Source organism: Equus caballus, chromosome 9 (genome assembly GCF_041296265.1).
Source record: "Equus caballus isolate H_3958 breed thoroughbred chromosome 9, TB-T2T, whole genome shotgun sequence".
Lineage (NCBI taxonomy): Eukaryota > Metazoa > Chordata > Mammalia > Perissodactyla > Equidae > Equus > Equus caballus.
This window is the reverse complement of record NC_091692.1, coordinates 80687477-80714163: the sequence shown is the minus strand read 5'-3', so window position 1 is coordinate 80714163 and position 26687 is coordinate 80687477. Positions and strand designations below refer to the sequence as shown.

Genomic DNA, 26687 nt, shown 5'->3' with positions numbered 1-26687 from the left:
TTCTCCACGCTTTGTGGATGGACCCTCACGACAACCCTGCAGAGCAGCTGCCGTCGGCCTCAATTTACAGAAGAAGGAACCCACGCGAGGGAGGCTGAGTGCCTCGCCCAAGGTCACAGGACTAGTTGGTGGCAGAGCTGGGATTGGAACAGAGTCCGTCCAAGCTGAACCGGTGCTCCTGGCGCACCACACAGTGTCCGCCGGTTAAGCGGGGTTCCAAAGGCAGAGCAGAATCCTGCCAGGTGGAGGGAAAGGGCAGAGACTCCAATCAGAGGGACACAGGCCTCCCAGGCAGAAACGGCAAGAGTGAGGAGTCTGAGGGATGGCAACGACTGAGGTCAAAGGGCAGGGTGTGAGGGTGAAGCTGGGAGGAGGCTGACAAGGGGTTTGAGCTGGACTGTGAAGGGCCTTGAATGCCATGCTAAGGAGTTGGGATTTCATCCTGCTGGCAATGGAGCATCAAAGCCTTTCAGGCAAGGTCACGGAAGCAGGAGGGGCTCGGAGATAAGTTTGGGGGCATACGAATGGCAGGAAGACAAGGGCCATCAGTGAAAGTAAGAACCCCCAAAGCCAGCAGATGAACAAGAATCTTAACTGACCCCAAATTAAATAGTCAGGGCCCAGGCTGCGAAGAGATACCCCTCCCCCAAGCCTGACATCTGTTTTGTACATAGATGCTTGAGGGCTCTTCATTTTCCTCTGGAGCTTTCTCTCACAGTTTAGACTTCCTTCCCCTCTAAGGAATGGCTGGATGATTCGGTTTTAAATGTGGCAAACTGATTCTCCCTTAATCATTTTCCCAACAACAACGACAGTGAACATTCACCAAAGGCTTAGTATATGCCAAGCCCTAAGTGTTTCACTTCTCAAAAACTCTTTGTAAACATTGAAGCTCAGAGAGGTTAGGGAGCTTGGCCAAGGTCACACAGCCTGGAGTGGTAGAGCTGAGATACAAGCCTCTCGTGCAGACAAATCGCCTGGGGATCTTCTTAAAATACGGATTTGGATTCAGTAAGTCTGGGCTGGGACTGAGATTCTGCCTTTCTAATAAGCTCCCAGGTGAGGAGGATGCTGCAAAGGTGGCCCACCCTGGGAGCAGCAGGGCTCCAGAAGCCTCAAGTAAGCACTGTCCCTCTGTCATCCCGTGGTCTCCCTCCTCTCACCCTCATTTCCAGGGACAGAGTGGCAGCATTTCCTGACCTTTCCCTACAAGTGGCCTGCGGCCTTCGGGGGAGGGAAAATGGGTCAAACTGTCAGACCAGCCCCTGGAAACTGCTCCCGAGGTGACTGACACGCAGTCTAGTTGTCAGATGAGGGAACTGTCTGCGCTCTTGACCTCCCTAAGGAGGCATTGGGAGAGACGAGGAGTCAGACTGCAGAGGCCTCCTGTGGCCGGGCTTTCCAGCCCGAGGGGGAATCGGAGCGTGGAGCGAGCCAAAGAGCGGGGGCCCCTGGGGCCTCCCAGGCCGGCGTCACGCCTCCCGGGGGGCACATGTGCCGCCGTTCAGGAATTGCACCTGCGGGCTCCGGCGGGGACACCACTTCTCATTTCAGAGCTTTTCAGTGGGGCTGTCAGAGAAAATAACAAGGCTGTCTCTGAGCTTTCAAAGGAAGCATCTTGTCCAGACATCAAAGCCCACAAGGATGCTTTTAGCTTTGCTGGGTCTTCCGACAGAGCTGTTAACAGATTCTGCCTCAGTTCATCAAGGGTAGATCTTTTGTGTGTGTGTGGGTGTTTGTGTGTGAGTGAGTGTGATTGTTCCTTTATGTTTTAAAGCCCCAACATTTCACACACACACCCCCAATGCCCCAGAACAAGGAGTTCTGATGGGAGGGTATGTGGTGGTGGTGAAGGTTGGGGGTGGGGTGGAGAAAGGAACTGGATGCAGGTATCCTGGGTTTTGCTCTAAGCTCCCGGTCACCTGGCTCTCTCCTCATCTGTCGCCATCCTTGCCTCCATTTTGCTCATCTGTTAAATAGGACTTGCTTTGGAAAGGTCACTGGTGACCCCGAGTTCATTCCTGAGTTTTACTGATTTCTCCCCAGCCTACTTTGAATCTAAACTTGAATTTTGGCAGTGGGCTTGCAATCTGGCTCCCAAACCATCGGACACCACCTGGGGTGCTGTGTAAAAATAGCCGTTCCCGAGTCCCAATCCAGACTTATTAAACCCACACATCCAGCAGCGGACCCGGGAAGCTGTGTTGCTAATCAGCAGCCACGTGACTGATGAGCGGCCAGGTTCGGTGGCCTCGGCAAGAAGACATCACTTGGTGTCTCCTAAACCAGGAGCGGTTGGGTCAAGGCCAGCTCTGTGAGGTGAAGACGGGAGATGCTCCTCGCCGCATTCTATGCTGGACCGGAGTGGAAGAGCGGCTCCCAGAGGAAATGAGAATTCAGAGGATGATGCCGAAACTGAGAAAGACATGTACAAAATAACAACACCAGAGGAGAACAGAACACAGAATGCTGGGTGTTCCAACATGTAGGGTAGGACATCTTTAGAAACAACGGGTCCCTGGCAGCGGAGTTGGTGGCTAGGGGATGTGAACTTTAAGAAGTTATTTCCTGTTCCCTGTGTTTGTGCTTCACTTTTATTGCTCAGACAGACAATTTTTTTTTAAAAAAGAAGAGGTTTGCTGATCTGGTTAAACGTAGATAAGATAATGTAGGAACAAGATGCCGTTTACATGCACAATCATTATTATTCTCACAGCGCCAACAGATGGCTGCGATCTCCATTTCACAGATGAGGAAACTGAGGCTCAGAGAGGTTAAATGGCTTGCCGAGGAAGGGGGAGCCCAGATGATCCTGGCTCTGCACCACCACGTGGTCCCCGTAACATACAGATGTTAATTGTGAACAGTTCCATTTCCTGACGCTGAGTCTGTAAATTAGATTTCTCACACATTCTGAGTGCCTTCACTCCCTTTGGGAGTGTTCAAAGGAGGAAGATTTTAATGGAATTGTAATGTCCTTTTCAACCTGCTACTCTGAGATGCTCTCTTACTAGGTAGGAGAAGGCTTGTAGGTCTCCACTAGCCAAAAAAGTTTCAGTGGATGAAATGAAGTTTGGGGCTGCTCTGTGTGGCCCGCTACAGCAGCGTCACCGTGCATTTAGTTGACAAGGGCTCTGAGAGGAGGCTGGCGACCGGTTAGCAGTGTGGTAAGAGTGGTGACTTGAGACAGCATAGTCAGTACTCAGGGGCGGAGAAAGTCAGCTAGGCCTGAGAAGGCAGGCGCGTTCTGGGCCCAGAGGAGCCCGGAGCCCAGAATTTACCCATTTACTCAGAAACGATGAATTCCAAAGCTCAGACTCTCCCAGCTCTTCATGTTAGGTGAGGACCCGGCCTCCAGCTGCCCGGCTCCCCCTTGTACTAAACAATTAGTGCCCACCCGGTGGGTGGAACGGGGCACAGGCTGCAGCCAGGCCTCCCGGGTTTGAATCCTGGCTCTGCCACTTACTAACAGAGGAGTCCATCCTTCTCTGGCCACAGCCAGGATGCCCACCTCACAGGCCCCCAACCACACGCAACCTGGAGAACACCAAATGCGGCACGCCCATTCCCCATGGTCGGCCTCAGTTCCTGCAACTGTAAAATGGGGTGAATCTCCACCTGCGGGATTGGATTGAATGAGAGCCTTTACCCTGGCACGTTCCGGTTCCCTAAAAGGGTGACTTTAATTAGTGAGCTAGTAGTGGTGATGAGGGCTTGGTGACGCTCAGCTCAGCTGTCCCGTTCTGCCACCTCAGTCTACCCTGGGATCAGCCGGACCTTTCCTCCACAGTCGCTTTCCGCTGCCCGCCCCCACAGAAGGTGCACTGACACTAGCTCGTTTCGTGTGAGTCACGCTGCCCTGGGATCTTTTCACTCCTCTTTGGTCCACGCCTATCCCTATGGCAACTGTGCCAATATGTTTAATTCACTCAACTTTGCCTCTCTGTTTTAGCAGAAGACTGCCTTGTATCTTGCAGAGAAGATCAAGGTAAGAAGACAAAGGTCACCTTCTTTCCCTTCTCTATACTCATCTCTTTTTCTCTCCACCTGGCCTCCAGCCCAGCTCTCACGGGCTCTCTCAACGCTTACGTCCCTCCACCGGGTCCCCTTCCCTTCAGGTTACACACATCCCAGGTTGCCACTTCCCTAAAACGGTAAACAAAGCAAAACAAACATGAAAAGCAACCCCATAGTGCAGCCACTGCGGAAAACAGTGTGGAGATTCCTCAAAAAGTAAAAATAGAACTACCATATGATCCAGCTATTCTATGTCTGGGTATTTATCCAAAGAACACAAAAACACTAATTCGAAAAGATATTTTCACCCCTATGTTCATTGCAGCATTATTCACAATAGGCAAGACTTGGAAACAACCTAAGTGTCCATCAACAGAAGAATGGACAAAGAAGATGTGGTGTGCGTATATATATAATACGATAATGTGATGGAATACTACTCAGCCCTGAAAACCCCCAAAATCTTGCCATTTGGGACAACATGGATGGACCTTGAGGATATTATGCTAAGTGAAATAAGTCAGATGGAGAAAGTCAAATACCATACAATTTCACTCACATGTGAAAGATAACGGACAAACACATAGATAGAGAGAACAGATTGGTGGTTCAGAGGGGAAGAGGGTAGGGGAAGGGTGAAAGGGGTAAAGGGGCCCATGTATATGATAATGGATGGCAACTCGGCTTTTGGTGGTGAACACGATGTAGTTTATAAAGAAGTCGAAATATAACGATGTACACCTGAAATTTATAGAATGTTACAAACCAATGTTACCTCAGTAAATGAAAAAAGCAACACCAAATTTCCCCCAATTGCTCAATTCTGCCATCATTTACACATTATTATAGCAACTCTTGCTATCCATGGCAGAGGTGAAGAGCTCAGGCTCCCGAGAGGAACAGACTTCCTGGTCTGGTCCCATCACTCACGGGTGTGCGAGACCAGACAAGGTATGTCAATCTTCTGAAGCCTCAGCCTTTCCGTTTGTAATATGGGGATGAAAACGGTACCCACGTCAAACGGTTGCTGAGAGTGTCCAGTGAGCTATTGGAGCACAGTGTTTGGCTCTGGGCCCCATACATGATGAGCTCCAAGCTCGCGACATAGGGTAGCTGTTGTTAAAACTGTGTAACCATCAAACATCTCAAGGGAAGTTGAGATCACCGCAGCTCACCCCTTCTATTACTGCACTGTTCAGCCCTCACCTCTGTGTCCTTGTCCTCCCTGCTCTGTTGGCACTTTTCTCTTAAACTGGTGAATATATCCCCCCATCTCTAACTCTGTGGGGCAAACTGCCTTCCTCAGTCACCCCGCCTTGGCTTCCCTGGCCGTGCTCATGGTTCTCCTCCTGGCAGCGCCTTCTTTGCTTCCTCTGTCATTTTCCGCTCTCTTGGGTGCATCTCCGTGCCCTCGGCTCTTTCTCAGCCCTCTCCTCTCCATCTTCCTTGGTGATCCCCTCATCCCCAAAGCTCATCCATGCAGACAGAAATCTACCAAACCAGCCTTTGTGGCTCCAGCTCCTCTCTGCAGAGCCCCAGACCTTCCATTCTGACGGCTGGCTGACAGCAAGGATGGACTAGATGGACTTGGAAGTGGACAAACGCTGGAGTGGCCAATCTCCACCGAAACCCGATTTTTTTAAAACAAGGCCAAGATGATTCATGAAAACCAAGGAAAATAACATACGAATGAAAAAATAGATGATTCATTTCCATTCAGTTGGAGAACAGACTCTACCCAGCTACCCCCAGCTGGAAGGTACGCCTGCAGGGGAAATTCAGCAGAGGCTGGGCTGGATCGCCTTAGAGTCTCTTCCGTGTGCACTCTGAGCAGCTATGATCATCACTGGGAGTCTCACGGGCACCTCAAATTCAACGTGTCTAGTACCTAGCTTATCACCTGCCTCCCAAACCCGATCTTTCTATAGTGTTTCTTTATTGCAAATAAAAGCAACACAATCTACTCCATCATTCAGGCTGGAAACCCAGATTCCTCATGCTCCTCCACTGTCTCCGCACTGCACAGTTTATTATGCGCCAGGTCCTCCCGGCTCTGCGTCCATAGCATCTCCTAAGTCTTCATTCCTAAGTCTGCTCTAGGCCGAGTTCTCCTCATGGCCTCCCCCAGCAGCTGCAATAAATCCTTACATCTTGCCCTGGCCTCTGGGCTTCACCTGTTCATCAGCATCCTCTCCTTCCTCCTCTGGCAACGACAGTTCTGTTCTTTCTATAGAAGGACCCTACCTACTCTTGGCCCACGTGGATCCTCCAGCAGTGGGCACGTGATTGGGTCCTGACCCTCAGAGCATCATGTCCCCAACAACAGTGAGTGATTAAGGAATGGGCTCAGGACCAAACTGGAGCAATCAGAACCAGTGGGGTTCCATTCTGGGGCTTTTGTTGGAACTATTGGGAGAAAAATGTGCTCCTTTTCGGGTGGAGTTGCTGAAGGGACTGGATGTCAGTGCAGAAGTGGTAGTGACCATCTTGCCACATGACGGGGAACGTGCCTGAGAGCTGAGCGGATGGCTGAGTTGAAGATGCAGAGAGTGAGTCCTGATAACATCCCACTGAATGCCACTATGCCTGAATCCCATGTACTCATGGATTTCCCATTGTGCTAGCTTGCTAAGCCATTGTGATTTGCTTTTCTGTCACCTGTAACTGAAAACACCCCGCAGACATAGCCTTAGGCCAACGTCCTCACTGTCACCACTTCTTTCCCAAACAGCAATTCTAAGCTATCTCCTGCCATGACAGGCATGCCACGTGACACGCCCGTTTCCAACATTCTCTCAGGGTTACCTGCCATCCTTGTTGTGCTGGCTATTATCCCACACCATTCCCTCTCTCTGAAGAAAAGTCTCAGGATGTGAGTGGGACTGACGTGCTTATGGGGATAACCTCGAGTCCTCGATAATCCAGAAGTCAGTCATTCACAGACTTCAACACTATTTTTAGAAACAAATTTCTTGCCGCTATATACCTCACAATGGATGCTATGATTGAACAACGTGTTTCTAAACAATTCTGACCATGTCATCATAGTCTTTAAAACCTACGTGTGTTGGGAGCTGGCTGAAGAGGCATTTTTTTGCCACCCAATTCCATCTCAATGCCCCATTCCTGTCCTTAAACATTTCTGGTGTTTTAAAAGGGACACGCAGCAGAAGACCTGTTTTTCAGAAACAGAAACATGGACCTTGGAAAAGAGACCACAGCTCAGATGTTCATTCGCTAGTTTGTTTGTTCGTTGCATCATTGATTCACTCTTGAGTACCTGCTACGTGACAGACATTGCTATAGGCACTCAGGGAATAAGACAGAAGATTCCCATTCTGAAGGTGCCTATGATCTAGAAGGGGGAGACAGAAAATGAATAGAAAACAAAGAACTTACAGGTAGTGGTAAGTGCCCTGCTGAGTTTTAAGAAATGTGGTGGTGAGTGGAGAGCTACTTTCAATGAGATGATCAGGGAGAGCCTCCTTGAGGAGAGGACATCTAAGCTGAGATCTACACATCAAGGAAGAGCAGCCTTGGGACTGGCCCAGTGGCATAGCAGTTAAATTCATGTGCTCTGCTTCGGTGGCCTGGGGTTCGCAGGTTTGGACCTAGCACTGCTCGTCAAGCCATGCTGTGGTGGCGTCCCACATAAAATAGAGGAAGATCGGCACAGATCTTTAGCTCAGCGGCAATCTTCCTCAAGCAAAAAGAGGAAGACTGGCAATGGATGTTAGCTCAGGGCCAATCTTCCTCACAAAATAAAAAGAAAGGAAAAGAAAGAAAGAAGGACAATTCAGGAATAGATGAACGTGAAAGGAGTTGAGAGCTCCAAACAAGAGGAGAAAAGTCATCTGTGAGTCTAGATCAAATATTAGAAGAAACTTTAACCCCCAAAATAGTTTTTACAAAGTGGATTAAGAAACAAAACTAGGGGCCAGCCCCGTGGCCGAGTGGTTATGTTCGCACGCTCTGCTTCGGTGGCCCAGGGTTTCGCTGGTTTGGATCCTAGGTGCAGACGTGGCACCACTCATTGGTCCATGCTGAGGCGGCACACCACATGCCACAACTAGAAGGACCGACAACTAGAATATACTACTATGTACTGGGGGGCTTTGGGGAGAAAAAGCAGAAGAAAAAAAAAAGAAACAAAACTAAAGCATAGTTTTGAAATATTCAAAATGAAGTATTGTCTTAATAGCTTATAAATAAAGACTTTGCACCCAAATGCCACACTCTATGTTTAATGAGAGAAGCCAATGGAGGAAAACCAGAATCAAGAAGGTGCACAGGGCACTGGAGTTGGAAGGCTCTTAGAGATGACCTGAGCTCGTCCATTAGGCAAGGCCAACCATGAGCTTTGGGAAGAGACAGAACGCAAATATGGCGGGAGGACCTAGAAGCTCATCTTTCACCATCATTACAAGACTTTAATGGCCTATCTGCCTGGGGCAGGTGGGTGAAGTTTCTCCCAGAGGTGGTTGTGTTGGGGTGATGGGTTCTGCTAGGTGTCTGTCATTAATGTCATAGTGGGATCAAGATGTTTTGAGCTGAACTGGTTCTTGAGAAGGCAGTTAAACAGTGTGGGTAAGTCCACAAACTTTGGAATTAGAACAGATCTGGGTTTGAATTGGGGCTCCCTCCAACACGTACCGGTTGTATGACATTGGCAAGATACCTCATGTCTCCTAGACGTGGTTTCTTTTTCTATAAATCTGGAGCTAATGTCTACCTCACAGGATTGTTAGAATGCCATAAGTGGCACCGGCTTGTGAAGACTCCATCATAACACCAGGTACCTGCAAACCAACCTGCTCAATAAATGGTAGCAACGTTGATGAAGCTAGAGCAGCCCCACTACGAGATATCAAAGCAGAAATTAGTGTTGGAGAAAGAGTATGAGGAAGGCGAGGTTAATTGGATCCCCTGGAGGGGCTCCAGGAAGCCCATGAGGCTAGATCCAAACCAGAATGATCAGGAGATTGTCTTTGTGTGTGTCTGCCTGGGTTTCCGATCACAAATCTATCACGTCGTAACGTCCTTACTCCCCCTCTTTCTCTGAGTAATAATCTTGTTAAAAAAAAAAAAAGCAACAAGATTAAGACATATTTTGAAGCCAAGTGGCTTCATTATTTTTTCAGTTCATTCCCGGTACCATCATCTTCTCCAAGGCAAGGCATTCTCTTTCTGGTTAGAAACAATCATAACAGCCACCACCGTGTGCAGGCACGCACGCCCACACACCCACAAACACGGAAAACCAGGGCTGGGACAAGAGTGATGTGTTTCGGAAAGCAGGAAAAAAAAAATCTTGCTGAGACAGAAAGAAGAAAGAATCAATTCAGGTTTTATGCGTCACATACATAAATAAATAAGGCGCTATCAAATGTTTAAGATGGGACTACTCTGATTTACAATGCATCAAATTCTGCTATCAAAACATTTAGAAGCCTGTGAGGCCACAGGGATTTATCATATCGACAATTCCCCCTGTAACCTTTTCATTTTCCTCCTTGTGGGGGATCCGTGAGCACTCCATCTTCCCGGAGCCGGGAGAGGAGCGAGATTTCTCTGTTCCCCAGGCACGGATCACGGCGAGACAGGGCTTTTCAGCAGTCGCATCTATTCTGAGTGTCAGATTCTTCTCTCCATTCTCTCCTCCACCCCTCCCGCTCATCCTTTGCATCCCCAAACCCACAGCTTTCTCTTGAACCCCTTTCATCTCTACCTCGAAGAGACTGCCCTTCATCTCAAAGCCCTGGATAAAGGCTGAAGGTTTACTCTTGTTCTCTGAGAGCAAGTCCTCCAGAAAGCCATTCATCCATGCCGCTTAAATCCCAGACAAAAATCACACCGATTTAAACCGCATCCAGAGGCTATATTTCGGCGTCTCTTTGCGCAGGACTCAGGGTGCAGTAGGCTGAATAATGGCCCCCAAAGATATCCAGGTCCTAATTCCTGGAACTGAATGTGACCTTCTATGGCAAAAGGGTCTTTGAGGATGTGATTAAGAATCTTGAGATGGAGAGATTATTTGGGTGGGCCCTAAAGATCATCACAAGTGTCCTACAAAAGGCAGCAGAGGGAGATTTGACTGCAGGTGAGGAGAAGGCAATGTGATGCTGGAAGCAGAGATGGGAGTGATGAGCGTTGAAGATGGAAGAAGGCGCCACAAGCCAAGGAATACAGGCGGCCACTAGAAGCTGAAAAAGTCAAGGAAAGGGATCCTCCCCTTGAGCCTCCGGGAGAAACTGGCCCTGCCGACAGCCTGACTTTAGCCCGGGGAATCTGATTTTCAACCTCTGAACTCCAGAACTGTAAGTCAGTCTGTGTTGTCTTGAGCCAATAAGTTGGTGGTAATTTATTACAGTGGCCATACGACACTAATGCAGTGGGCAAGCTGAGCTAGGGTTGCAGGCTGTGACCTTCCTGTCACTCTATACCACCTCTCAGGTGAGCTCCTCCCTCTCTCCAGGCAGAAGCTGGAGGCCCAGCTCCCAGCAGCCCCGGAGAAGCCGGGCTGCTGTCTCTTGGAAACGAGCAATGAGCTGGACCCCCTAGCCCTGCTGGGCTGTGACCCACCACGGCAGGATCTGTGGTCTTCCATTTCCATAAAGTGCCACAGTTAGGATGATTACCTCTGCTCCACACTCTGAAGTGACAGTCTTCAGAGAGACATCCGTGAGCGTGCACAGACACAACGAGGACGGCATGTTCACTCTACCTCTGAAATCAGGTGACTCACCGACTTCCCTCCTCTCCCACTGCTACCACCTGATCCAGGTCACTGTCATCTCTCACCCGGGCCCCTGCAATCGCCTCCTGGCTCCTGCCTGGTCTCTCAGCTTCCAGTTCGTGCCCCCTCTCCTTCAACTCATTAATCCTACAGAGAGATCTCTTAAACTTGTAAATCATATGTGCTTCAATATCCTGATGTTCAGACTACAACCCCAGTGGATGTTGTCAGCATCTTGGGGTGGGAACCAGCCATCGGTGTGTTTTAAAATTCCTCAGGTTGCGCCAACAGAGCTGCTGGAAGATTCCCATGCCGCGGCAAGTAACGCCCAGGTGCACCCATGTTTAGAACACCTGCTCTGGGAGGTGAAGGACCTTACCTTGAGCCTGTCAGAACTCAACTGTCTTTAAGGTGGCCTAATAATATTTTCCTTCTCATTCCCCAGTGCTGTGGGGAAGATCAAACAAGATGATGGATGCAAAGGTGCCTACTGCCTTCTCCCCTTGTCCCTCCCTTCCCTTTCCCATTCCCTTCCCCATCTCTCTCCCTCTTCCTTCCTGCATTTAAAGGTCATATAAGGGATGAATGTCCTGTGGTAGGTCACTAAACTGTAGTCCATTCCTCTTGGGGCCCAAAGGTAGTGGAGGGAAGCATGGGCCCCAGGCACAAACTTCAGCCCCTCGTAGGCAGCCAGCAGCGCACAACTCCTGCATAGATACTCTTGGCTCCAGGGGTGCAGGCACAGAGCCCCTTGCACGGCTGTGCCCTCACAAGCTTCGGTCAGGCTGAGTGAAGCCAGCATTCCTGGACAATTATGGGCCACAGACTACAAACTTGAATGTGGTCTTGTCCAATCCCACTGATTTTACAAGTGAGGAAACTGAGGCTTAGAGAGGTGTCATGACCCATGCAAAGCTTCATGGGCCAGGGGACTTCTGATAAGGGGCCTTTGGCAGTCCACTGGCAAGGCATGCTGTACCAGACACGGAACAGCCCTCAGACAAGGGAGGGTTCCCATGATAACACCGAGGACCAGCTCTGCTGAAAGGGTGAAGGTTCTGGTTGACCTTGCCAACGTGATGTCTTGGTGGATGGACCAAGGACTGGGGGTGCAGGCATGCTGGCCACCCACCCTGACACCCTCTCCCAGCACAGTGCCTGGCAGCGTGCCCACTCTCCCCACCTCCAGCCCATATGGGACGCAGAGGGAAAGTGGGAGGGGGACGTCTCTTTTGGGATCACCTTCGCCATGGGGGCAAAATTCTTACCAAGTCAGTCCAGAGTGGAGGGCCTCTAGAAAAGTATGATTTTTCACCATTTCAGCTTGGGAAAGAACCTGTAAGCGTTGCTCACTCTTCCCGAATTCCTCTCTCACATTTCTAAGCAATTTTGCAAACTACTGTTCTTTGGTAGAAAATCACCAGTCTGCTTGTTGCTTTTTGCCAACAGTCCTCCCCACCTCCTCCGCACCAATAATAATAACAGTAATGATGCTGATGGTAATAAGCATCCCTCAGGTCTTGATTGTGCATTACAGGCTGCAAAATATTTTTACGTACATCATCCTGTAGGAGCTCCTAATCGCGAGGAGGCAGAGCAGGAAATATTACATCCTCTATTTTCCCGTGAGGCCACTGAGGCTGAGAAGAGGTTTTCTTCAGCCATCCGTCTTGGCACCTTCCTCTCATCAGCTCTCTGCTGTTACCTTCCTGTTGTACAAACAGGAGATACAGCGCTGAGCTGCCTGCAGAATTGAAGTAGGCACCCAAGCCGGATCCTTCTTTTGCGTCTGTGGCTTCCCTTTTTGGTGGAATACGTATTAGTTAACTATACGGCATCCATATAGCATGGCGTCCATGGCAACCACGTGGCATCCATGGCTTCCTATACACTTAGATCTACATTGGCAATTGTTGTACTTACAGACCAGTGTGAGAAAGAGTGAGTCACGGGTATAGAAGGACAGGAAACAAAATAAATAGTGGATTTTCTTTTCAGACATGAGGGGCCTGTCTTTGTGACTGCTTTGTCCTTTTCCAGAGGAATTTTCCAGAGGAACGTGCTATCACCCTGGGTATAGGAGCTTGGTCAAAATATAAAGAAATGCATGCCAATGGATACAGAGAAGCAAAACCCTACACGCAAATGAGAAATGGGGCTACTTCTTGACTGACCGAATGGGCCAGAATGGTCAGTGAGCAGTGGTTGATGAAATAGCAGCAGGCTCACAGGGGAAGAAAGGAAAAAGTTAGTGTGGCCAGTGTCACATGAGTGGTGTTGGAAAAATTGAACAAAACTTACAAAAATTACAACACCATCTTGTTTGAGGGCAAGAGCATGTCAGAGGTAAAAGGATACCTCAGTTTTCTCATCTCTAGCCTGAGGATAATAACTGAAATTATTTCTCACAAGACTGCTGTGAGAATCAAATAATATGACCAATCGAAGGAAAGTGCATAGTACAATTTGGTATACAGAAAGTAGTTAATATATGTTAACCACTAAGAAAATAAAAATAGTAACAACTACAACAAGAATAATAGAAGGACATCCTATCGTTACTGCAAAACGCAACTTGTCCCAAGCCAAGACGATCATCTAGCTTCGTCACTTCTCCTCTCACACCGGTGGGGGCACCAAGTTGTCACCGAGCTGGCAAACACAAAGTCATCTTGGATAGTCTCTCCTTTGCCATTCTTCATGTGTGTGCCCAGAGTGTGGTACCTCAGTTTATGAGTTTCTCTCTCTCCCTCAATCTGAATCTAAACTCTGTCATTTGTTTGTAACATTCTAGATGATTCCACACTAGTCCAAGCTATCATCACACCTTGTCTGGATTTCTGAAATGGAATGACTCTCCTTCCTTCCATGGTCTCCCCCATTCCAATTCGCCTTGTGCCTGCTGCCAGGCAAATCTCGCCTAGTCTCTGATTTTACTCCATCTCTTATTTCAGTAATGACCAGTTGTGGCTCCCCAATGTCCACTGAATCCCATTTCAATTCGTCTGGTGAGCTTTCAGGGTCTCCCAGGACACAGTTCCAAGGCTCTTACCAAAACTCACACAGCCTTTTCCCTGAAACTTCTGCCCCTAGCAGGCTCTTTGCATCACACCCCTGCCGAATATTTTTTGATGACACGCCAGCCAGGCCTCCAGTGTGGACACTGGGGAATGAATGAGGTTGTGAGGCTACAAAGGTGAACAAAAATAACATCATCCCTGTGGTGGGCTGAATCAGGGACCTCCGTAAGATAGCTGGGTCCCCATCCCTGGGACCTGTGAATGTTATCTTATACGGAAAAAAGGATTTTACAGACATGACTAAACTAAGGATCTTGAGATGGGGAGATGGTCCTGGATTATCTGCGTGGGCCCTAAACACAATCATCAGTGTCTTTATATGAGGGAGGTGGAGGGAGATGTGAGTCAGAAGAGAAGAAGGCCATGCAACAGAAGCAGAGGGAAGCAGAGTCAAGAAAGAAGATGCTGGCTGTGAAAATGGAGGAAGGGGCCAGGAGCCAAAGAAGGCAGGGAACACAGCTCTAGAAGCTGGAAAAGGCAAGGAATTGGATTCTCCCCCACAGCTTCCCCAGAGCGTGTGCCCCCGCCCATATCTATGGCCTCGTAGGGAGTTCCCTATGACCAGCTGAAGGAGGAAGAGAACACACGTGGGCCTGGTTTACAGACGGATCTGCACAATTAGATGCCCAAGCCACCCGAAAGTGAGCAACAGCTGATAAACTGCGGCAATGGGCCATGGAATTTTCTGGTCTTCCCGTGTTCCCTATGATGCTGAAGCAGCTGGACTGATGGAACAGCAGAATGACCTTTTGAAGGCTCAGTTGCAGCAGCCATTGGAAACTAATACAATTCCCATTCTTATGGAGTTCACTATCTAGTACAGGACACAGCCTTCAATTAAGAAATCACACAGATGAATAGTGAACGACAAACTGACGGCAGCTGTACAGCCCGCCCGTGGAAGGGAAGACACTTGTCCAGGACAGCGGGGTCCCAGCCTTGGCTCTTCACTGGCATCAGTGGGGGAGCTCTTAAATACCCCAATGATCAGGCTGCACCCCATACCAATTAAATCAGACTCCCTGCAGGTGGGGTCCAGGCATCCATATTTTTTAAAGCCCCCCAGATGATTCTAGATTGAGAAGCACTGGTACCAGGCCAGTCGCTTTCCAGGATTGCTGAGTCGGGGAGCATGGGTGTTGCATCTATGGGGGACACCCTGAGAGGGGGCGTTATTCCCACTCCATGCCCCTGTTAGATGGGGTCATCAATCTGGGCTGTTATCCCACTTAAGCAGTCATCAGAAAGTACTGTCCCCTCTGTTTGTGTCCTCCCCTCCCTCCCACGTCCATTTTCCCAGGTCAGGCCTTCCTCCAGTCTCACCTGTACTGTTACAAAGGCCTCTCTGTAATCTTCTACACTCTGTCACTGGGCTGTCCCAGGCACTGTCCAAATCGCTACCCCTGTGATCTGCCTAAAAACAGATCATGGCCCTCCCTCCTCTAAACCCTTCTCTGGCTCCCTACTGCTCTCCAAATATTGTCCAAATTCCTCAGTCTCATCTTCAAAGCCCTGTTGGTACTGCCTGGGTTTCTGATCCACCCTAACGTGCGGTCGCTGCTTCGATCCTGCCTGCTATCACCCGCTGCCAGGCCTGGCTCACGCTGTTCTCTCTGCCTGGAATGGCCCTCTCTCCAAACTCTTCCTATCGAAAGCCAACTGAGCCTGTCTTCAAAGTCAAGCTCGAATCCCTTCTCCCAGGAGAATCTGTCCGGATTGTCTCTGTCAGATGGTTTGCTCCCTCCCCTTCTCGCAAAGAATACAATCTGAACTTTCCACAGGGATCTATTACCTCCCTATTAGTCTAGGTGTCTCTTTTCCCCAGTGGGTCAAGAGTTCACTTGGGGCAAGGACCTTGTCCTCTTCAGCACGGTGTCTTCCAGAGCTGTGAGCACAGGGCCTGCTCGGTGGTGCCCAATCGACATTTACTGGGCACTGATCGCACACCATGACTTTCTCCTCTCTCCGCCTGCTTCCTCGATGCCTAATGCAATTCGCACAAGACAGGCCCACTAGGAACCTCATTTGGCCATCTGATTTCAAGGGGGACAACAAATTAGTACTCCACACTACCACCGTGTACCAAATTCCATCCGAATCAGTATAACTTACTCCAAAGACCCAAATCTCCGATGCCGAGAGGTCAAGCAGAAGCCAAGATCTTCTGCAAGCTTTTCAACGGGTCCCCCTTGTCCTCTCCAGGAGTTCTCGCAACAGCTGACAGCAGAGTAAGTTATATAGTCTCCCCTATATTTTTCTTAACAGTAGGGTGTCGCTGACTCAACTTCAACGGAGGATGAGATGTCTGTTAATACTCCCGCATTGTTAGCAGCAGAAGTAATTGTAGCAGTAACAACACAGAGACGAGATCTCAACTACCCGGCCACTTAGGATCTGGACCCACAGGGTATGGGATGTGTTGGATCTCCTGCTCTCTCTGTCTGGGCCGCTGGCTATTCGTTGACTGGTTGACTGGTTCATGCATGCATTCATTCATTCATTCAATAAAATATGTATTGAGAGCCTAATATATGCCAGCACTGTTTGGGGCTCTGAGAAGACTGTCCTCTGCAGCTTATATGTTGGAGGCCTGGGTGATGACCCTACAGACAAACAGAGAGACTGGGAGAGAGATGGCAGGAGGCCAGGCTTTGGCCCCAGTCCATCCGTTTCCCACCTATTATGGGTTGAATTTTGTGCCCCCCCCCCAAAATATATGTTGAAGTCCTAACCACCAGACCTCGGAATGTGAGCGTATTTGGAAATAGGGTCTTATAGAGGTAATCTGGTTAAAATGAGGTTATTATGGTGGGCCTTTCTTCAATAGCATGGGTGTCCTTATGAAAAGGGGAAATTTGGATGCAGAGACAGACTCGCCGAGGGAAGACGATGTGAAGAGACACAGGGAAAAGACGGCTGACGACAAGCCAAGTACCGCCTGAGGCCACCAGAAGCTAGGAGAGAGGTCTGGAACAGATCCTTCTAGCGCCTTCAGAGGGAGCATGGCTCTCTGGAGTCCAGTTGTTCAAAGGCAGACCTTGAAACAGCTGCCACGTCATCCATTTGGCCAACATGGAAGGTTCTAGCCATCAACCTAGAAATCTCAAGCAGCCTCTCAGAGTTCCGTGGGAGCAATGGCTATGAAAACACTCCGCGAAGCGTCTTCTGCAGGACTGAGAGCCTGACGCCGTGTAAGCCTTAACAGCTGCTGATTTTGTCAGTGGATATATTTAGTGGTGGAACAGTTTTTCTTCTAGTTTCATAACACTTACAAAAAATCTTGCCTGTCCTATTTTTTTCTTTTTTCCTTTTCTTTTTTTTTTCAAGAACTCACAAGTGATGTTGCCATTCTTTCCATAGCAACACACTAGGATACTGTCTCTACTTTGCTGGGAGAAGTCTAAGCAGGACCCGGGAGGAGGGAGAAGAAAATGCCGAGTAGGGTGGGGAAGAGATGGCTAAACTTTCAACATCCAAAATGAAGGCAGAAAAGACCCTGAACTCTTCTGGTACTAAGAGCTACAAGTGTCCTCCCAGCTCTCGCTCCTATCCTATATATGAGGCATGCCTTCTGCACGTAGGGGGCAGGTGCTGGAGGTCCTGGTGTATCTGTTCCCAACAGATCGCGACTGACAGCTGGGTCCTTTCTGAAGCACTCCCTTTCTTTAATTCTCTTGATTTTTCTGATGATGGTAGGGAGGCAGCTTCAACTAGGTGACAATCCGTCTTCAACACTTTTTATTAACATCAACGCATCTCTTTTTTAAAAGAAGGTGGATCCAAACTTTTGGGGTGGAGAAGGAAGGAATGTGAAAGAAGGAAAATGAGCCCAAGTGCCTGGCCCCAGAGTCCCCACTTCCACACACACCATCTTTCAGCCTCACAATGGCCCTGTGGGGTGAACATTCTTATCTCCATTTCCTTGAGGAAACTCTGGATCTGAAGCCAAGAATCCAGAAGGTACCATATCTAAGCGAGGGCTCTAACGGGACGGAGCTGGATGCCACTGTTGGTGTCATATACTGTGGTTTGGTCTTGTCTGGTCTGCCCCATGGAGCTGGGCTACCTGAGCCTGAAGGCAGAAAAGCCAGCACCTCTTATCAAGGGTGACAAGGGTTAAGCAGATCCATCCTGCCCTTGTTCTTTCCAACATGACCTTCTACCTCTCATTTCTATTCTCTGAGAAGCTGCTGCAGTGAACTGGAGAGCGCCAGGCAGTCATTAAAAAATAATACTTTTGAAGAATCTACAATGATGTGGGAGCATACTCACACAATGTTGGTAAAAAATGAAGTTACAACACACTATAAGATTCCACTTATCTGACGTTTGGAAAAGCCAAAATTATAGAGACAAAAACCAGTGGTTTCCAGGGGCTGGGGTAAAGGATTGACTACAAGCGGCGCAAGGGAACTTTTTGGGACGATAGAATTGTTCCATATCTTGATTTTGGTGGTACTTATTCAATCACCAAAAACTACCATGTTTGGATAAACACGGGTTCACCAAAACTCATAGAACTGTACATTAAAAAGGATGAATTTCACTGTATACAAATTGTACCTCAATTTTTAAAAAGACCAAAAAAATTGCACCTACAAACAGGTATATACAATATAATTCCAATTTTGTGTAAACACACACACAAACATTTGTAAAAACATGCAGATGATGTTAACATTGGCTATCTGTGGGCGTATGGATTATTCATGATTTTTATTTTCAGCTTTATGCATTTTCAACAATTTCTATAATAACCTGGATTACTACCCTTAGAATCAGAAAAGTGGTTTTACTTTGTTTTAGGAGATAAAACATGGTTGAAACAGTTTCGGAGTCAAGCTCCATTTCTTAGCAGCTGCGTGCCTTCAAGCAGGCCACAAACCTGAGCCCAGTCTTTTCATCTGTAAAATGGGATCATAACATTCACCTCTGAGGGTTGGCGCTGTGATTAAATGACATAGTGGATGTAGCCAGTACTTTACAAACTGGAAGCTGCAGCTCAACTAGTAATTGCTACCATCCCCTCATCTTTGAGAATTTCTTTCATTTCTTAATTCAGGGGTTTTCAAGCATGGTGGCATTACACATTCACGCCTGTAACAGATTGAAGCTAGCGCAAGGTTTATTTAAAAAAAAAAAGAAAGAAAAAAGAGTACCTAGTCTGCAGTGAGTTCTCAATAAACACACGTGGAATGGATAAACACCATGCTGCCCCCTCATGTGTTGTACCAGATAACACAGCTCGAGAACCACCGCCTTACTGATACACTGCAATGAAGCGAATCTTCAAAACCACTGGTGATATTCTGTGCAGTGACTATGAACCCAGCATTTTGCTACATCTAATGGCACATTTGGGGACATTTAAGATGTACACCTAGAGAAGCCAGCGATTGAAGTAGGGAAGGATATGCAATAGATGCAAAATGATCAGGAAAAGGGGAACTCCGTGAAAGCGAGGTTGGTATATAATGTGGTGGTGGTGGTGCGGGGGCGGGGGCCTTTCCTGGCTGGGTGGGACCACAGCTGAGCCTCCAGGGATCCGAAGGAACAGATGTTACAAAATGAGGCAGAAGGATGTTCTAGATGAGAAAAATGTTTGGGCCAGGGTTTGGCAAACTCTGGCCTGCCTCCTGCTTTTGTAAGTTAAGTTTTATTGGGACGGACAGCCATGCCCATGTCTGCATTCACACCTCCAGGGCAGAGTTGAGTAGCTGCGATGGACACCTGGTCCGCACACCCTAGAATATTTACTATCGGGCCCTTTACAGAAAAGGTTGGCTGAGGCCAAGACTCAGAGGTCTGAACAAACTGTGGTGTCGGCTGGGAACCAGGTGAGAAGTGGCCTGGGTGTAGCAGAGGAAGTGGGGTGGGAGGCGAGGAAAGGACAGGACAGGACAGGTAGGGTGCTGGGGACGGGGTGGTGGTGATGGTGAGGAGGTAGATACCTAGGGCCCTGGCAGCCAGGATTGAAGTTCTTGTTTTCAGGGAAGCAAAATGGCGTTGCTGAATTTGCTGGAGAGGAGAGGTTCTGTAGGTCTGGACCAGCCAGCAGCCAATCCTAGAGGGGCCTGGTGGTGATGGCCCTACTTGCTAGGACCCCAAAAGAGAGTTGCCTGCCATGGCTCCAACACCCTGTACAGGGCCGGAAGAGCTGTCTCTGTCGGAACAGTGAGGCCAAGGGGGATGTGAAGGTGAGGGCCCTCCCCTACGAGCACCCACCCACACCCCTGGTGGCTTTGGCTGTTTCACAAATTCTGATGCCATCAGCTCAGCTTGGGGGTGTTGAAGAGAGAGGAGCTGGCTTCTCCAAGAACAGCGAGGGCTGTCAGGGAACAAAAGACATTAGTCAGACTCCAGCTTTATTCTTTCCTCTCCCATTCATTTTAAACTCCCTGAATGAGCTCACTCCCTCAGCCTCCAATTCAGCTCCCCCATTCTTGAATTTAGCTTCCATCCTCTTAGCTCTCCGAGAAAACTGTGCTCAAAATAAGTGATTTCCTAAGGGCTACACCCAAGCAGCATGCTAGGTTCCACTTTTGTCCTCAGGGCCTTATTGCAGTGCCTGGCACACATGGGCACCTAATAAAAAGGTTGGCTGAACAAGCGAAATGACAAAGGTGGGTAGGGCACAGTTTCTGACTTGGGAAGTGAGTCAGTCCTGTGTCTCAGCTTCCTCATCTGTAAAATGGGGACAATATTGGCACTTATTTCATATGACTGTGAGGATCAAATGAGTTTGACAAGAGGCACTTAGAACAGTGCCTGAGTCAAGGTAAGAGCTTAGCAGACGTTAGTCATTAGTTTTATTATTACAGTGTGGATGAGTCCAGACAAGAGCAGCAGAGCCCTGAGGGCTATGAAAGGTAATAGAAGGGTGAAATCATTTCCAAAGAGGGGACCCAGAAAGTCTTCAGAGTAGAGATCTGATCTGTGGTGTCTGAAGAGTGGCGCATCGAGAGGAATCTTAATGGCTTCACTAGGCAGAAACCGGACTGTGATTGATTACTGATGTCTGCTCTGGGCAAGGAAAGAGGAATGGTGGTGTATGTGCCTCCTCGGCCTATGTTGTTTGTTTTAGGATTCACACATGTCAGGGCACAATTATCTGCCAATAATTTTTTGAATTCTAAGGCCTGCGGGTTGTTTGGGAAGTGACGTATCGTCAGGGAAGGCCCATACCCTGACTCAAGAACACCGCCATCGTTATCAGAAGGAAATGCAGTCTTGACTGTAGCCTGGTGCCTTGTCGTCATCAGATCATCCTTTGGCCCAGAGCCCAAGCAACCAAGCCTGAGTCCAAGAGGAGGCGACAAGTAAAAAGTGACGGAGTTGTCTCCACAAAAATTTCCACCTGAAGCAGCAGTGCGAGGGCCCCATGGTGGGATGTCATACATGGGGTCGGGGGGAGAATGCATCTTGTTACAGCAGAGTCCACTGTGGGCTTGGGTACAGTGCGGGTGGGGGACCCTGTGATAGTTTGGGTGCTCTGTCAGAGGCTGTGTGGCCTCAGAGGGGCAAGAACAGGAGGCCCAACTCTGGCAGGGGCAGGAGGTGGCTTCACAGTGGCTCCTTAGAGCGAGGAACACGTACAGTGTTCCCTGAGGACTCCCAGAAAGAGTCAGGGGCTGCAGATGATCAGGGCCTGGAGGCCGCCATGGTGGGCAGGGCAAAGACTTCCGCATAGCCACCCAAACGTGCGCCCAAGGCTGGGAGCCCTGAGAGCCCTGAGAGCCCCAGGTCATAGTTACAACACTGTGTGGGATGAGCACTCCAAGTGCACAGAGGAGGAGGGAGCTGGCTGCCTGGCATGGGGGGCAGAGGTGCTGGAAGGCTTCACAGAGATAAGAGTTGAGCTGGGTGAAGCTGTGGATAGGGATCTGGGAAAGGAAGGGCCTCCTGGACCAGGGGAGATGCTCCAGCAAATGTACAGAGGCATGAAAGGAAATGCCGGGTCAGGGATGAAGGGGTGCTGGGGTGGATGGAGGTCAGGAGACAAGTGCTGGGAGATGAAGCTAGAGGGACGGGGAGTGGGCAAGGCAGATCAGAAGGAGCCTGACCCTGAGGGGCAAGGACTCTGCTTTGTTCTCTGTTGCATTCCCGGTTCCTGGGACAGCAGCCAGCACACAGGGATGCTCCCTAAGAAATGGTTAAACGATAGGAAGGTAGGAAGAAGGATTCAGGAAAGGGTAGAAGCTCCCCTTTCTTTCATTGAAAGCAATATGGGAAGGAAATCCCACTTGGGCTTTTAAAGGAAAGGAAACCTGACAAGCAAGATGATGAGCAAATAGAGCAAAGAACGAAGGGCAAGTGTGAACGCACACACATAAAGCAAAAGCCAAGAGACGCATTACGTTCTCAGCCTCCAAGCCTCTAAAAAGTCCCTCTAGGTTGAAAAGAAAAGAAAAAGAAAAAGCAAGGTGCCAAAGCCCCCTCCACTGGGTTGAAGTGGAGGGCACAAAGCAAGGGGCTGATTAGAGCCTTCCCAGGATGCAATGCAACTTCCTGCGGGCACCAAGCGGGGGACCCCTCTTAACCCGCTGCTCTGCCCCCTTCCCAGCCTCTGCGGCTCAAAGGGCCTCGGCGGGAAGATGCGCAGGCCAGGTCGCCCTGCCCAGCGGGGCCGTGGCCTCGGCTGAGCCTCCTCTCCTTGTTCTCGCCTCGAAGCCTGTCTTTGGAGCCTTGCTGAGAAGGAGGAAAACGGGGCCAGAGCCGAGATGAAAGCGCCTGTAATCTCATAAAAGAGCCAGGCGGATGCTCTGAAAGGCTCAGAGCAGCCAACACCTGCCATTTGCACTTCAAGGCAGGCCGTTTGAAAACCACCAAGGCAAGAGGCCTGTCTGCCCTTCCCCATCAGCGCCCGGCTGGCTGGCTGGCGGGCGAGCCACGGCCCCAGAGACCAGAGCGTGCTGGTCGGTGGGTTGTACATCCCATGGGCTGCAGGAGGAAGCGGAGGGGAGGATGGCGAGCCACCAAGACCCCAGGCTGGGAGTTCACATTTATGAGCTGGAGACTTAAAAATCCATCACCCCCATTCATTGCCTGACACAGTATTTATTTGTCACTTTCTTTGGTCTTCAGACCACTGTGCCACGGGGGCAAAGTACAACCACAAACGAACCTTTTCCCAATGCCATCACAAGGTGAGATTCCACTAGAACTGAGACACTAATGGAGCTTTTCCCACTTTTATCTGCTCTCCTGAGAAATTCTGCAACCCTGCTAGAACCCAAGGTCTGGATAGCCTCCTATTACTCTCCCGTAACTGGGAGAGGAAATGTTTTCTGGCAGCTTAAAGCCAAGAGAGCAAAAGCAGAAAGAGATGACCGATTTTCCAAAGGCAATCCCCAAACGATCGGCCCAGGACCTCTAACATATCTTCTACAAATTAATTTTCTCTTTTCCGTGATCTAGGAGGAGTACTCTGGGAAATCTCTAAGTCTGAAGAGAACATGCTGTCCTTTCGGGTTGGGCAACACCAAGATGGTGGGAGAGGCCATGGGAAGCAGAGTTAAGCGGAAGAAAAGCTGCAGGATACGTTTAAGGGCATACACCCTCACGGCATTCCTCAGCCATGCTCGCAGGACAGCGGGCTCTCAGTTATCTGCTGTAACTCTGGAAAGGCAGCCACGTGGAGAGAGCCTGCAAAGGGCAGGTGGGAGCCCTGAATGCTACTTCTGGTCCTGTCATTGCATTATCTGTCAGGTGTCATTGCATTATCTGTCAGGCACGGGGACTGGAAGAGATGTGCTCTCAGCGTCCAGCTGCAGCCCTCCAGGGCTCTGAGATGCTAAGAGCTGATCTGAGAAAGGCAGAGCAGCAGCATCTTGGAGAGTCAGCAGGAGCGAGCGGGCAGAAGATGCCCAGGCATGGCTGCAAGGAAGCAAACCTGACAGACCCAGCCTGGAGTTAGGTTTTAGAAAGGCAAAGAAGAAAGCAAGATGCTCCCCTTTGGGAATCACATGAAAATGCTCATCGCAGCAGGAAGAATCTGAGAGAGGCGGGCCATCCTAAAGCAGTTTCTTTGGGAATAACTCAATTACAGACTCTGAACATCAGGAAAATCCAAGAGAGAGATGAAAAAGCTTGGATAACAAAGTGATAGGGAGAAACCCACTTTTCCAGGGCTGACTGAAGTATCTGAATTAACCTGTAAGATTTACTAATGAGCAGAGGGCCATTGTTTTAAGAAAGGAAATCATGTGCAAGTTTTACTTAGTTGGGTTTTGATAAGTGGCGACTCTTGGAGGCGGTAAAATGCCACATGATGGGCCTGAAAGGGCAGGTCTCAGGAACCAGGGACAGGGTGAGCATTTCTCTCCAGCAGCAGCGTATAATGAGCTGGAAACTAGGCCATGGCTGAAGCGGGGCCTGCAGGTGTGGCTGAGAAATAACCAGTGGGGCCCCTGTGCCCATCACTCAGGCAAATGCCGTCTGTTCCGGCTGCTGCCCACTCTGCCCTGTTCTCTCCTCACTTTGCCATTTGCGGTTACGGTGACCCTGGCTTGTTAGTTCCTTCTGATGTAGGACATGCTGCCGTCTCGGTCCAGGCAGCCTGGCAGAGAACTGGCTGCCAGAATCAGGGGGCAAGATGAGAGTGTCAGTGTCCCCAGTGCTATTTGCTGGCTTCTCTGCTTCCCTCCATAGCCTTCCCTGAGCACCTCCAAGGTGCCAAGGACTGTGCTAGGTGCTTGGAATATGACAACAAGCAATCTTTTCTCCCTAGATTCAAAGAGGAGGCAGATAAGAATACAGGCAGAGATGAGACAATGGATTAATTTCTGTGAATGAAGGAAGCAAAAGTACTATAGATGACCAGACAATAGAGTGTGTGGGATCTGTGGGGTGGAGATCAGGAAAAGCTTGTCCCAGGAGCCAGCTGAACTCATTAAGGCCATAGTTACAGGATGGATTCACCCACAGACTTGGTAGAGCTTCTTGGGCTCTATGCTCACGTCCTTCCTTCCTATCAATAATTGATAGTGTCACAACCCTTTTTTTGATCACAAGAGAGAACCAGGTGAGGATGTGATTGGCTCAGGAAAGAGCCATGAGTGACTTGGAGCACATGCTCTGTGGTCGGTGAGCAAGTCCAAACCAGAAACCACCTTCAGGCTCCAGTGCTGATGTCGCCCAAGCTTCTGAATTTGTCCCCTGAATCCCGAGTTTAGGGTTGCCCAGGACAGCGCGCCTCAGCCTTCGCTCTCTGCCTGTTCCAGTGATGAGGTGCAGGATGAGGAACAACACAATTGCCACAGAACTTTCCCAACTGCCCGATTCCCAGGAACTCAGAGAAAGTCTCATATCTGCCAAGTCTGCCAGGCTGTCGTACATGATGATGAATACTTTCCCTCAACACACGCCCAGCTCCGAGGCAGGCAGGCTCATAAAGGCATGATCTTTTGGGGCATGGGAGCTGCTGGGGGGAACGGTGGTTAAGCTTCAGAGATGGGCAGAACTGGGTTCAAATCTGGGTTCCTGCCGTGCAAACACCTGTACACGAGTGTTCATAGCAGCACTGTTCATGCAAGCCAAACGTGGAAGTGTTCATCAGCTGACGCATGGATAAACGCAGCATGGTCTATCCATGCAGTGGAGTCTTCTCTGGCAAAAAGGGAAAGAAGGGCTGACACATGTTACAACATGTACGGGCCTTGAAAACACAAGGCCAAGTGAAATCAACCAGTCACCAAAGAGTACGTATTGTATGATTCCATTTGTACTAACTGTTCAGAATAGGTAGATCTATAGAAGCAGAAAGTAGACTAGCAGTCTCCAAGGGCTGGGGAAGAGGGAGGGACGGGGGCTGGAAGTGCCTGGAAATGGATACGGGGTTTGTTGGGGTTGAGAAATGTTCTAACATTGTGGTGATGGTTGCACAACTCTGTGAATATACTAAAAACCACCGAACGGTACACGTCAATGGATGAATTATACAGTATGTTAATTATATCTCAATGAAGCCGTTACATTTTTAAAAATCTGAGTTCTGACCTTTTCTTGATTCCTGCTTGACTATTCACAAGGGCAAAGACCCCTTTGTTTTGCCCTCCATCGTGTTCTGAGACCTGGCACATGGGAGGTGCATACATAATTGCTGATGAATGACTATGTGGCCTGGGGGGAGCCCCTTAGGCTCTTTAAGCCTCAGTTTCTGCATCTGCGAAATGCAGATAAGAATGTCTTCTGCAAAGGGCTGCTGACCAGGAGACAAGGCAGTGGAGGCCCTTGGTAGTCTGGGCACATGGCAGGGCCTATTCCAGTCCTGGATTTGTGGGTCAGTGCCATTGACTAGGCTCCTGAAGGGGATCCCTACCCCTGGGAATGCTGTTTCCTAGCCACCCACCCCACCTCCCATCACACATCATTCTTAGAGTCCAGTGCCCTGCTGTCACACAGACTGGGCTGCAGGATGTCATGAGTCAGGCAGCTAGAGGCTGCTCTTCAAGGACAGACTCACGTGCTGCTCAGCGCCGCCGAGAGCCCAGACCAGCAGGGGGCTGGTGGACACGTCAGACTGTATTTTCTGTTTCTGTCTGGAGATGCCTCTGACAGCCTCTCCCAGACTGTGTCTGTCACTGCCGGTCAGGGCTGACGCCAGCTCTGAGGCCATGCTGCGGGCTAGCAGCACACACTCAAAAGGCACAGTATTTTCAAAACAGTCAGCTGCGTGAGGGTCAAGATCACGATGGCTGGAAGCCACGCCACTATCTACGAACCCATCTTGCAAAAACGTGAAAAGGAACTTCCAGGCCACCAGACATTTAGAACTGAGTCTGCCTGGTTCTCTCGTTCAGACCGGGGCCCCAAGAACCTGAGCCAGGGGTCCTGGTGGGCAGTTCCTCAGACGC

At 49.4% G+C, this 26687-nt stretch overlaps 1 protein-coding gene across 8 annotated transcripts in view; it reads right to left on the bottom strand.

The window, feature by feature from the left end:
* ZHX2 (zinc fingers and homeoboxes 2) overlaps nt 1-26687 on the bottom strand; it is a 153070-nt gene that overhangs the window by 22863 nt on the left and 103520 nt on the right. The window contains exon 1 of one of the 8 annotated variants that reach the window (XM_070221355.1): nt 12313-12724. The exons of the other annotated variants lie outside the window; for them this stretch is intronic. The gene's annotated coding sequence lies outside the window, so the exon portion shown is untranslated. Of the gene's footprint in view, nt 1-12312; nt 12725-26687 lie in introns of those variants that run through there. 8 annotated transcript variants of the gene reach the window in all.